The following is a 10,895-nucleotide window of genomic DNA, read 5'->3' as shown; positions in this document are numbered from 1 at the left end:
GGACATACATACATTACCAACATATTAGTAACACTAAGAGCAATAACTGAATGAAAACTATTATCTGCATTTTATTTGTCAGACCCATAAAGAATCACTGAATTCATAGATAAATATAATCCTTGCCTCATAGTTTCTAAACTCTCTTGGGGACTTTTCTCATATTAATCCAGATAATGACCTTAAGGGATAAATTTTGTCTTTGAATCCCCGAGTTATTTACCTGGTACTATAAGTATAAATACCACTCCACAATAACAGAGCTACTTTGTGCCAGGTTCTTTGCTCTAAGAAGCTAGGAGATGTATGTAAATCCATGCAAGGTTAGTGTTGCTGAAGAGCCATGTTTTTAGTGCTTCATTAAAACTGCTTATTTATGCAATCAATAGTGACATTCATATCTCATCTTCATTTTTGAAGATATTAAACTAGGTATTATTTAAAAAGAAAATTGATACAATGGTAGTGATGAAATCTGAAGCTGTTAAAACTGGAGAACTAAGAAAGTCAGAGAATAAAAGTCTCCATCATGAAGCAAGGAAGAGACAAGAACAGGGTTAGTCAGGGCATAATTGATTTATAGACTTTCCTTCTTCCCCTTGTCTGGGCAGTGAGAGAAACGTGTTCAAATGAAACCAGGGCAAATGAAGACACAAATCAATTCTAGGCACAAAGGACAGTGTTGCCTGGGGAAACTGAGGATCTTTGAGGAGAAATTCCTGCAATAATTTGAGCCTTAAAGTTCGCGTCATGTTCTAAAGCAAGTAAACCTGTGTCCGTACATTATTTCACCTGAATGCAGTATAGGTAAACAGCTCTGTAGTGATAATGTGTCAGTTGCAATGGAAGTGTTATTAATTCCAGCCAGTACAGGAGATGTATAATGCATACTCCTCATAAAGTTCATTTCAGATGGGATATATGAAAAAATCTCTGTGCTAAAATCTTTCCCCTCTCAGACTTCACTGAGTACCTCTGAGAGGAAGAGAGCTACAAGTTATAAAACTTAAAGACTGTGAAATTACATATGTGATGATGGAGGCATAATTTAGTTTGAAAAAAATACTATATAAATATATATTGCTGATTCTGCATAAGAGAACCAGACTGTGGTTTGACCCTTGAACCTGGAGTTGAATTTGCACAACTGGACTTTATATGAAACAGACTTTTATTTGTCTACTTCACAGCTCTCATGCAATAATTTATGAACCCTACAGTTCATGACCTTTTCAATTACAGAATCTGTGCTTAAATATAGATGGTGCCAAACTATTTCTAGCTCTCCAAGGTTGCACAGAAAAATAGAGGTCTAGGGCAATTCTCCTATTCACTGCCATCCTCCACAATTAGAGCTGTTTGTACTAAATTGGATCTCAGTGTTTGCTGGCAGCACTGTGACTTTTTAATTTATTTGAGGTAACCAAGCTGGTGAAACAGCTGGCCATGCTCCCACTGCACACTGGAGCAGTATGAGCACATTTCAGTGGAGCATGGCCACAGCTCCACAGCCATTTCCACCCAACCGAATCTGAAGACACAAGCTGGGGGAGATATGTCCTTCTGAGGTGGATCGTGACGGTTGCTCCCAGCAGATGGGATTGGAGAAACATGAATTAGTTTTTCAGCAAGTCTCTGTTTACACTGCTGTGAGGACAATACACTTTGTTTTTGGTGGTATTTCATCCCAGCTACACTTTGATGCTGATGACTCCGCAGAGTGTAAGTGCCACATGTCTACTGCTTCTCAAGTTCAGCATAGATCAGTTTCTAAAGCTCAAATGCAGCTGAAATCAAGGTGTCAACAAATCAAGTGTCCACAGGCAGCACTGCATTGAGCAGCACATCCTTGCACTAAAGGTAAGTGACAGGGAAGGATCAGTTTGTCTGGCTCATCCTGCCCATGTTAATGCTAGTTGCAGACTAGCTCGGGTATATCCCACAGACTCTAGCACTGATGTGTCCTGTGGCACCAAATGCCAGTGGCCACTTTATGACCTGAGTGCTGGGAAACCCTGCCACTTCAGCAGCACAACTCTTCCCTGTGCCCTCGTCAGCAGTCCTACTCCTAACAGAAATGAACTGGCAGTGTGATCCACTGGGGAGCATATTTTACACATAAGAAGTGATAATGTTCTTGTCCTGACAAAAACACTGCCTGACAGATGGGTATGCCAAAATATAAATTCTTTAAGGCAGAGCTGGGTGTAGCTGTGGTGGGATGTGAGTGTGCAGCAGCATAACCTCTCCTCTGTTGCCACAGCATGGAGCATCTGCTGCTCTAGGAAGGGGCAAAACAAACTTTTTCCTCCAGAAAAGCTGCCTCCATTTAAAATCCAGTGTTTCATTGTCAGATTTGTCTCATGGAACACAAACTGTTGATATAATCTGCTCTTATAGTCACTGGAACATCTTGCCAGATTTCTATAAACCCTCTGGTCACATTTGTTTGTCAGAATTGTCAATGTTTGCTTTTTCATGAAAATCCCATGATACAAATATATATAATAATAATAATAATAACAACAACAACAATAATACACACTTTGCAATCTATACTTTATCTCAAGCAGAGGAGCTAATGATTTCCTTGCACTCCATGGGGATTCCTTTGAAACTGTGAAGGACGATGGACATTTACCTCTGCTTGTGCAGAAGCACACAGGGATTTCTTATGTTTGCATGCATTCTTGATGTCTAATGCAATTAACTACTGGCTGATTATTTTGAAATGGCACCACCAAATAGGGCTGTAAAAATAAAGATTTATGAATAACACATTTTGAGAAAACTACATTACTTACAAGAGGCAATCACACAGAAGAACAATAGGATTTTATACTTAAGATTGTAAAGTTGCTTTATAATGAAAGCTGAAGACTGTAGATTTTTTAATTAAAACTTGAATTTGGCTTTATCAATTTGCTTATGGTTGTTCAGCCAGCTTCAGCCATCTCTGGAAATGGGAAAACCAGGGCGCAGAAAAGTAAAAGCATTGCTGGGTGTCATATGGGCTAAGCTCACTGCTTGTGGCAGTGCCTGTGTGTGGGCGCAGCTTGCTGTGCCAGATGGCTGAAGGCTTTCGCACTATCCGTAGAAACAGGCTGGGAGTCCCTCTAATTACAATTATTTTCCTAAATAAAACAAGAATAGAGTGAGAAGCTGAGCAGTATACTGTTGATAGTGCAAACCACTTCATTAGTATGATCCCTGGGTGCTGTTCTGGACTGTGCCAACCAGCAGTAACCAGCACTGTCCTATCATTGCACCCTCAAGCGTGCCCTCAGTTCCACCTCTCAGGGTATACAGCAGATACTCAAATGCTATGAAAACTCCTCCCTGGTGGGCTCAAATACAACTCTCTCTTGACCCCTAAGTCTCTGAAGCGATGTCTGAGGGACAGAGGGACACCACACGAGGTGCAGAGGTGACTTAAGGTTAAATATCATACTTCGTGGGAGAACTACTGCCAGTCTACATTACCTTACCACAGGGCCAGAAGAACAGTACATGGCCTAGTTGCATTGTGACATGGCCTTTGTGTATGAATTTCCTGCATGGAGACGGAAATCCTCAGTCTTTCAAAAAAGCGTAAGCCAACATGTAGGCAGCAAGGACTTTCCTGAGTACTGCACTCAAGCCCCAAGCTAACTCAGCAGTATAGTTGTGGTTGCTGTGAGCAAATAGCAGAGTTGACATTAGGACACTGTAGCTCTCTGACAGAAAAAATATGAAAATGTGAAAAAAATGTCCTGTCTCTGCATGGCCAGTCTGACTCATTACTGTTGTTATTATTTATTTGCTTTGCACAAGTGGTACCTGTGTAGGCTTAGAGATAGCAGTTACCTGCAGTAGAGGGACTTGGCAACACAAATAGTTATGGAGCATGTATCAGCATTGATAAATGATATGCAAGAGGTCAAGAAAGTCCAGCTGGGTAACTAATTAGTTCCTGCTATTGTAGATGACTGGTAAAAGATCAGCAATAGGGCTGCGCAGTTTATGGTCTCCAGTGTTGAGTTCCTACAAGAGTCAAATTAAGCCAGGAGAAGAAAAAAAAAAGGCAATAATGAGCAGAACTAGAAATGAAATGAACTAAGTGTTAGAATATAACGCATAATGGCCTCACTGTGTATGGCCAGTTTACTTCCTTCAGAGTGAAAAATCCATGGTTATCTCAGTTAGCTGGAATCAAAGACAGAGAAAGGAAAGGAGAAGAACTCATTACATTCAGTAATCTCATTTTTATTTGCTTTCTTACTTCTAACAGGGAAGCAAAAGTGCTGCTATCCAACTCTGTGTATAATTGATTACCAGGACATAAACTGAAATGAAAAATAATGCCCTCCATAATTGCTATTCAAAAGCCTAAGCTTGAAAAATACCCTAAAAGGATGTTTACAGGTTTATCAGTCCAATTCATCATCCTTTCTCTTTTAGTAGTCATTCAGCTTATGCTTTGAATGTTGATTTTAAACATCAGAAGAATATGTTTTACTGACTCTTAAGATAGCTGAAACCCCCCAACAGTATGTGCCCATTTTATTGATAAACTGCTGCTTAGTATCTTTCATAATCACTCCTAGCTTAAGCTGTAAGATCAGGCAGTAACTTCCTCTAACCCCACTTTGTCTTTATTATTTAGATATTCCTGACAAATTCTAAGAACACTTCATAATCTCAGATGCATGGGTTGCATATGTATGATACAGCTCATTTCTCGCTTCTTTGATTTTCCTGTGGTAGAATACAGCTGTTCCAATCCAATAAGTAAATGCAAATCCTTCATCTTTATTGCTCAGTTTACTACTTCTCTGAAATATAGGTGATACCAGAAATTTTCTGTATTTCTATGAGATAGTATATATGGGATGTATTGTGTACTAGCTTGGTACTGTACAGGAGACTAGAATCTTAAGATGCATAATACTTGAGTCTTGATTTCTTTTATAAAAACCCCACACCTACAGCTTTAACTACAATTTCAAATCACTACAAAAACCACAATAATTCAGCACAAGTAAAGCAGCAGAAAGAGCTGCATGGGTGCTTGACAGGACAAGAGGGCAGGAGGAGGTAGTCTGAACCACTCCTGCCTCCTAAGAGCATCTCAAGATGAGATGCTCATCTCAAGAGCTGCCTCCTAAGAGTATCTCAAAAGATACTGATCTTTGGCTCAATAATGCGTTTTCCTTATCTGTTTTGTCCTGTTACAAAGAATGCTTGTTTCTTCTGGCCCTCACAGTTGTTCATCATGGACTCTGCTGCTGAAAGGGTGAGCAGAATATACAGGCTTTTGAGCATGATGATGACAGTACTATAGCGGCCTTGAAATATATCCCCCCACCCCTCTTAACCTATCACTGCACCTTTCCCCACCCAGTTCACTATGGAAGATATTTTCCCCTTGAGATCTACAAGTGACAGTCTTTCACAGGCACTTTTACAGCCTTATGTCTTTGCAAATCCAAAACAACTGACATTTAAACAGCAGGGAGCAGCCAACAGTGCAAACAGAGCTACAACTCCATCACAGCAGGGCTTCCTGTTTAAAGCAAATGAAATGCTGACTTGTCAAAGGAAAACAGGTAAAATGGGGAAGGTCAGAGCACTGATGCCTTTTTGTGTTCTTTACTTACATTGATAATTTCAGCTTAGATACTTCACTGATGTTCCTCTACTGAAGTTATACCTATCCAGCATCGTAGTTCCCGAGGCAAAAAGCTGATAAAAGAGGTAAATTAACAAGACTGTTTTTTCAACACAGACAGACTGAATTACACTTCTACTCTTTGTGCCACTGGGCATGTCGTTCCTGGGTTTGGTGTCCATATCTGAACTCTTGCAAGCTAATGTGCTTACTGCTGAACTTTGATGGATGAATACTGGTTTCTGTTACCAAAAAGTGCTGAGAGATATAGGGTGGCAAATTTAATTGAAAACTGGTTTTGAATTTAGGCTTCCAATCCCTTGTACTCTTTTAAAAATCTCTCCATAAGCAATTTCATACCTTTACATGCATATTTAGCTCACATAGCCTGCTCTCCTTCAGTGACATGGAAGAATCATCAGCATACAACTAAAATTTCATGGGACCTCTCCCACAGCTGTGCCTGAAGGCAATTAAGTATTGTGCCTTCATTTTACTTGGCTTCTTTGAAGCCATAAGCAAGCATATACACTCTCAGGAACAAGCTGGAGTGCTCTTGGGATGGAAAGCTTGCAGACGCTCTGTTCTTCTTGGTAAAATTCTGGTCCATGCCATGTGGATGCAGCAAGGCTGAGAATGACTTGACAGCCCAGTCCATCAGCAGGCTCCTGAAGGCTAACATTAGTAAAGTTAATTGGAATCATGCAGCGTGTGTAGTTTGCCACACTTCTTCCCTTTCAGTAGAGCCTACACCTTAGGATGTCATGGAAAAGTGTTTTTCAGCAGTGTCTTTTGGAAAAAAGCGTGTAGTGGTATTTCCACTGGTATTTTAGAGACCATATATTTTCCTGTAGCAACTCTTAAGAAACTAATCACTATAACCACCCTGAAAAGCATGACAGGCAGGAAGGTCTTTTGTGTGGCCAGGCTTTTAGCTTGCTTCATTTCCTGAGGTGCTTTACTGATCACTCATGGGTACTTCCCTCGAGGCTGTCACCAAGGTCAGGCTTCAGCTTTCAGAAATCACTTGGGTGGCTTGAATCTGCAGGCAAGACAGCTCTCACCCTGCTTCCCCACTCCTGTCCTAGAAGAATGCTGCTGATTCTAATTTCCAGTCAATTCTGTTCTGTAACATGGATACAAATCAGGGAAACAATTTCTTCAAAATGCCATGAAATTGCTTGTGCAATTAAAAAGACAAACAAGCTCAGCACAGGTAACATTTGAAATAGGGGTGTGTGAATTCATTTGTATAACATCTGAAGCTCATATAAAGCTGCATTTGGAGGGTGATCCTCTCAGAGGCTGCTGAGAACCTTTGCCTGCTGCAGATTTCAGTTTCTCTCTGGATACGGTTCAGGAGGAGAGAGCTGAAAGCCAACACAAACAGCCTAGTTTCATCATCCAACCTTAAAGAGAGACAAAACCTACACAGTGAATTGGCTATCAGAGTTCAAAAATCCATTGGGTTTTCATTTTTTAACACGTACAGATTAATTGATTTTTACAGCAGCTCATTTTAAAAGTATGATTGTAGGCAGTGTTCTTAGTATATTTTTATAATGTGACCAAAGGACTGGTAAATGGGAGATGTGGGTTATTAAGGCACAGATGTGCTCCCATTGCTTATTATCTTGGAAACACTTAATGCAAACCCTGCTAGATCTGAACACTAAGGCACCTAGCAACTCAGGAGTACTCCAATCCTAATGCACTTTGGCAGGTATTTTATTCAGATGAACAGCATGCCACTTGAGGTCATTATTGGTTTGTAAATCCATGCTGAAGAGCTCTACTGAGCTCTGTAAAATCATACCAGATCAAAATATTATTTTTCATGGACAGAACTTAAGACCAACCTGACATCTTATTATTATTTTATTTTACCCTCCCTTACTGTGTTATGTTTAATAAACAAATTATTAGTTGCCTATTTTTTTTTTTTTCCCTTGGAGATGCTTAACTTGGGGAAGATGTCATATGAAAAAGGAGGGAAAGAAATCAGGCAAATGTATCTGAAGATGATGCTGACTAGGAATGAATGATCAGGAAAGAAGAAAAATCATTTCTCAAATAGAGATTTATATTATGCACTCTTGCTGGCACAGGGCATAGCTAAACACTCCTGTTCAGCATTTTCCAAAGCAGAGCACAAACAAACATAATAGTAGGCACTGTAAGCTGCTGACCAGATTCTCAGCTCCCATAAATTGGGTCACTGCACCTCATAACACTAAGCCCATTTATATCACATTGTGGCACCAGCCTGAAGAGTTTTCCCCTTCACATGCTCAATTTCAGGTAAAGTCTATAAAAAGAAATGCACTATGATGGATCTTTTTCACGTCCTACTTTCCTGCCTTTGGAGCTCTGTTTGGATGGATTGTTGGTAAATGCAGCTTATGTCCTCATACTGGAAATCCTTCCTGAAGCAGGAGAGAGAACAGAGGGGAAATGAGGTCTGCAAGCCAGGGCAGCCAGAGCAACCATCACACTGGGACATGTGTGAAAAACGGGTGGTGAGTGACTGGGGCTGGGGTCTCCATGGTGGAAGGCCAAGTTTAGGAGGAACAGAGATGCCTGGGACCAAGAATACAAGAATAAGTTTGTTTGTTTGTTCTTTTGTTTGTTTGTTTGCAAGAGAGCTTGAAAGCATGCAATATAGGAAGGAGAAGTAGAGGGCTTGGGACCAGAAACTTGAATTTGATAAAAATAAACAAACAAACAAAAAAAAAAAAACAACAGTTCTGTGGTTTGGTAGTAAGAGAGAGTCAGGGACTGGAGCTATGGTCAGGTATTGGTAATAAAAAATGCCTAGACCCATTAATTCTATATCTACTAGATGTCCTTTTCACTCACCTAAGAGATTTGACATACCTGCAATAACAGTGGTACCCACCAATGCCCATACTTCACAAGTATTACAAAAATTAAAAGAAAGTCCAAAGGCAATCTGTCACCTGAGCAGAAAGGCTTTGCTTGTCATTGTGCTCTTACTAGTCAAAAAATATTTTATTCTTAGGTTCTCCTGATAACCACAAGATTTGGAGACCCCCTCCTACAGAAAAATATTTTCACTGTATCAGGTTATTTAAACCTGATGGAGAGTTTTGTTTCTCCCCTCAAGACGATTAAAGCATTTCGAACTTAGCAACCCAGTGGACTGCCCAAATGGAGCCTCACAGTGGTCATTTGCTTTGGCCAGAGTTTCAGCAATGCAGCTAAGGTCTGGCAGTTGCTCCTTCATCTGTTCAAGTATGTTCCCATAGAAACAGGGCCAAAGTAGACAAACTTAGGTAAAGATTTTTTTTTTTTTTTTTCTTCTTTATCCAAAAGAAAGAACAACAGCAAAGATACTCATAAAGTGCTACTTGTTATCTGTGACCTGGGGCTCTTTTTCATTGGAACTGGCAGAATGCAAGCAACCAGCTACAGGATCATAAGATCTTGTGAAAACTGCATGGTATGGGCTTAAGTGGGAGAGTGATATTTATATATTTCCTCAGTAAAGCACACAGACAATGAGTCAACAGTAGTAAAAAAAAAAATCAGTATGAGTTTACCAGATGAAAAAATAAATAAAAAGCATGAAAAGATACTGGTAGGTGTGAGTTAATCTCTTTGTAATTTAATGCTTTTTATTTGTTCTAGTGAGTAAGGAGCAGAATATATTGTTTGTGTTTCTTTCATTATGCCATGGACAGACACAATCAAAACATTTACCCCTGAAATTAAATTCTTCCTTTTGTAATAACCATCTTGTGAAAAGCTACAGCCTTGTTGTCTTGAGAATGCTTGTGCTCACACATCTTTTGGGCAATATGTTGCTCTCATTCCTACTGAAATTATTTTTGACAGTGTACAGGAGCAGATGTTGGCCCAATGTGTATGTATGTTTTTACATTCCTGAAAAATAAGACAATTTTACTTGACATTTAAATGTGCCAAAAAGGAGAGGAAAACATACAGCATTTTTCCCAGGCAGGGGTCCCTTCTGCCTCAAAATTGGTGGATCTTATGTACTACAGTCACTGCTCTTGCAGACAGACATATATATGAATAACAGTGATTCAGACTAATGGTGCAGGTGGTATTTCCACAATGTGTGCGTTTCCTGGCACTCATCATCCTCGAAGGCCAACACTTGTTGTACTCTTATTGAGACATTACACTATCAAGTGGACATCAGTTAAAAATACAGCCTCCATATTTATTGACAAACTGGGAATATACTCATCCCAAAAGTTACTGTAAAAAGAAAAGCACCATTCTGGGAGCTATTTTCTGTATTGTGGTATAATTTCACATAATTTGCACAAAATTTTTGATGGTCTTTGGTGATAATTTAGAGCCTGATACAGGGAGACACTGATTCTTGTAGTCTTCAAGCCTCAGTAGCTTTGAGCTACTTTTAACATGGAAGATGAGTGAGCTAAGTGAGCTGGCAACTGATGGGAGTAAAAAAATGTCTGTGGAAAAACAACAAGTCTTGTCTGTTCTCATGAGAAACATCTATTTCCAATTACACTTTTGCAATGTAATATAAATAGGAGAGATTTCTTGGTGGTTTTCATTAATAATGAACATTTTAGGATTTTAATTTGAGATTAGCTGCTAACAAGAGCACTTGCTTTCCTTTCATCATTTTCTCACTTGCAGTGGAAGGAAGCAATTTCACATGTCATAAAAAGTCAAAGAACGGTGAGTGCTGCCTCTTCTTAAAATCTGTTCTACAAAAATCTGTAATTTCAGTTTGAGACTGCTAAGAGAGTTAAAAATTAGATTTAGTTAGTTTTAGAAGGCAGCTGAATCTAGACTCTCCATTTTAGTATTCTTTACTTCTTGGTGTCCCATGCACCAATTTATTCCATTTCCCTTGTAGCTGACTTAGAAGCTGAAATTCTCTCAGTACTGAACATGAACTCAATGTACCATTTATATGCATAACCTGAGACTCAAGCAGGCTTACAAAGCAAACTCTTATTTCATGAATTGGCTCACCTATATCAGAGATTGCAGCCTGTGTATAAAAGGTCACTCAGGAAATTACCTGCACTGTGCAAGAGTTCATTTTCTTAGAGCATCAGAATGGCTGGACAAGGTTGGATCAAAGGTCTGTTTAACCCCATAAGGCCAGAAGGGATGAGTCAGTAATGTAAAAAGGGAAGAACAGAGACAGAGCAGGCATATAATGACACATCCCCAGTTATTTTCCATTCCCTGGAGAGCTACACCTATTGGACCA

Source organism: Oxyura jamaicensis, chromosome 4 (assembly GCF_011077185.1).
Source record: "Oxyura jamaicensis isolate SHBP4307 breed ruddy duck chromosome 4, BPBGC_Ojam_1.0, whole genome shotgun sequence".
NCBI classification, from domain to species: domain Eukaryota; kingdom Metazoa; phylum Chordata; class Aves; order Anseriformes; family Anatidae; genus Oxyura; species Oxyura jamaicensis.
This window is presented reverse-complemented; position numbering follows the sequence as displayed.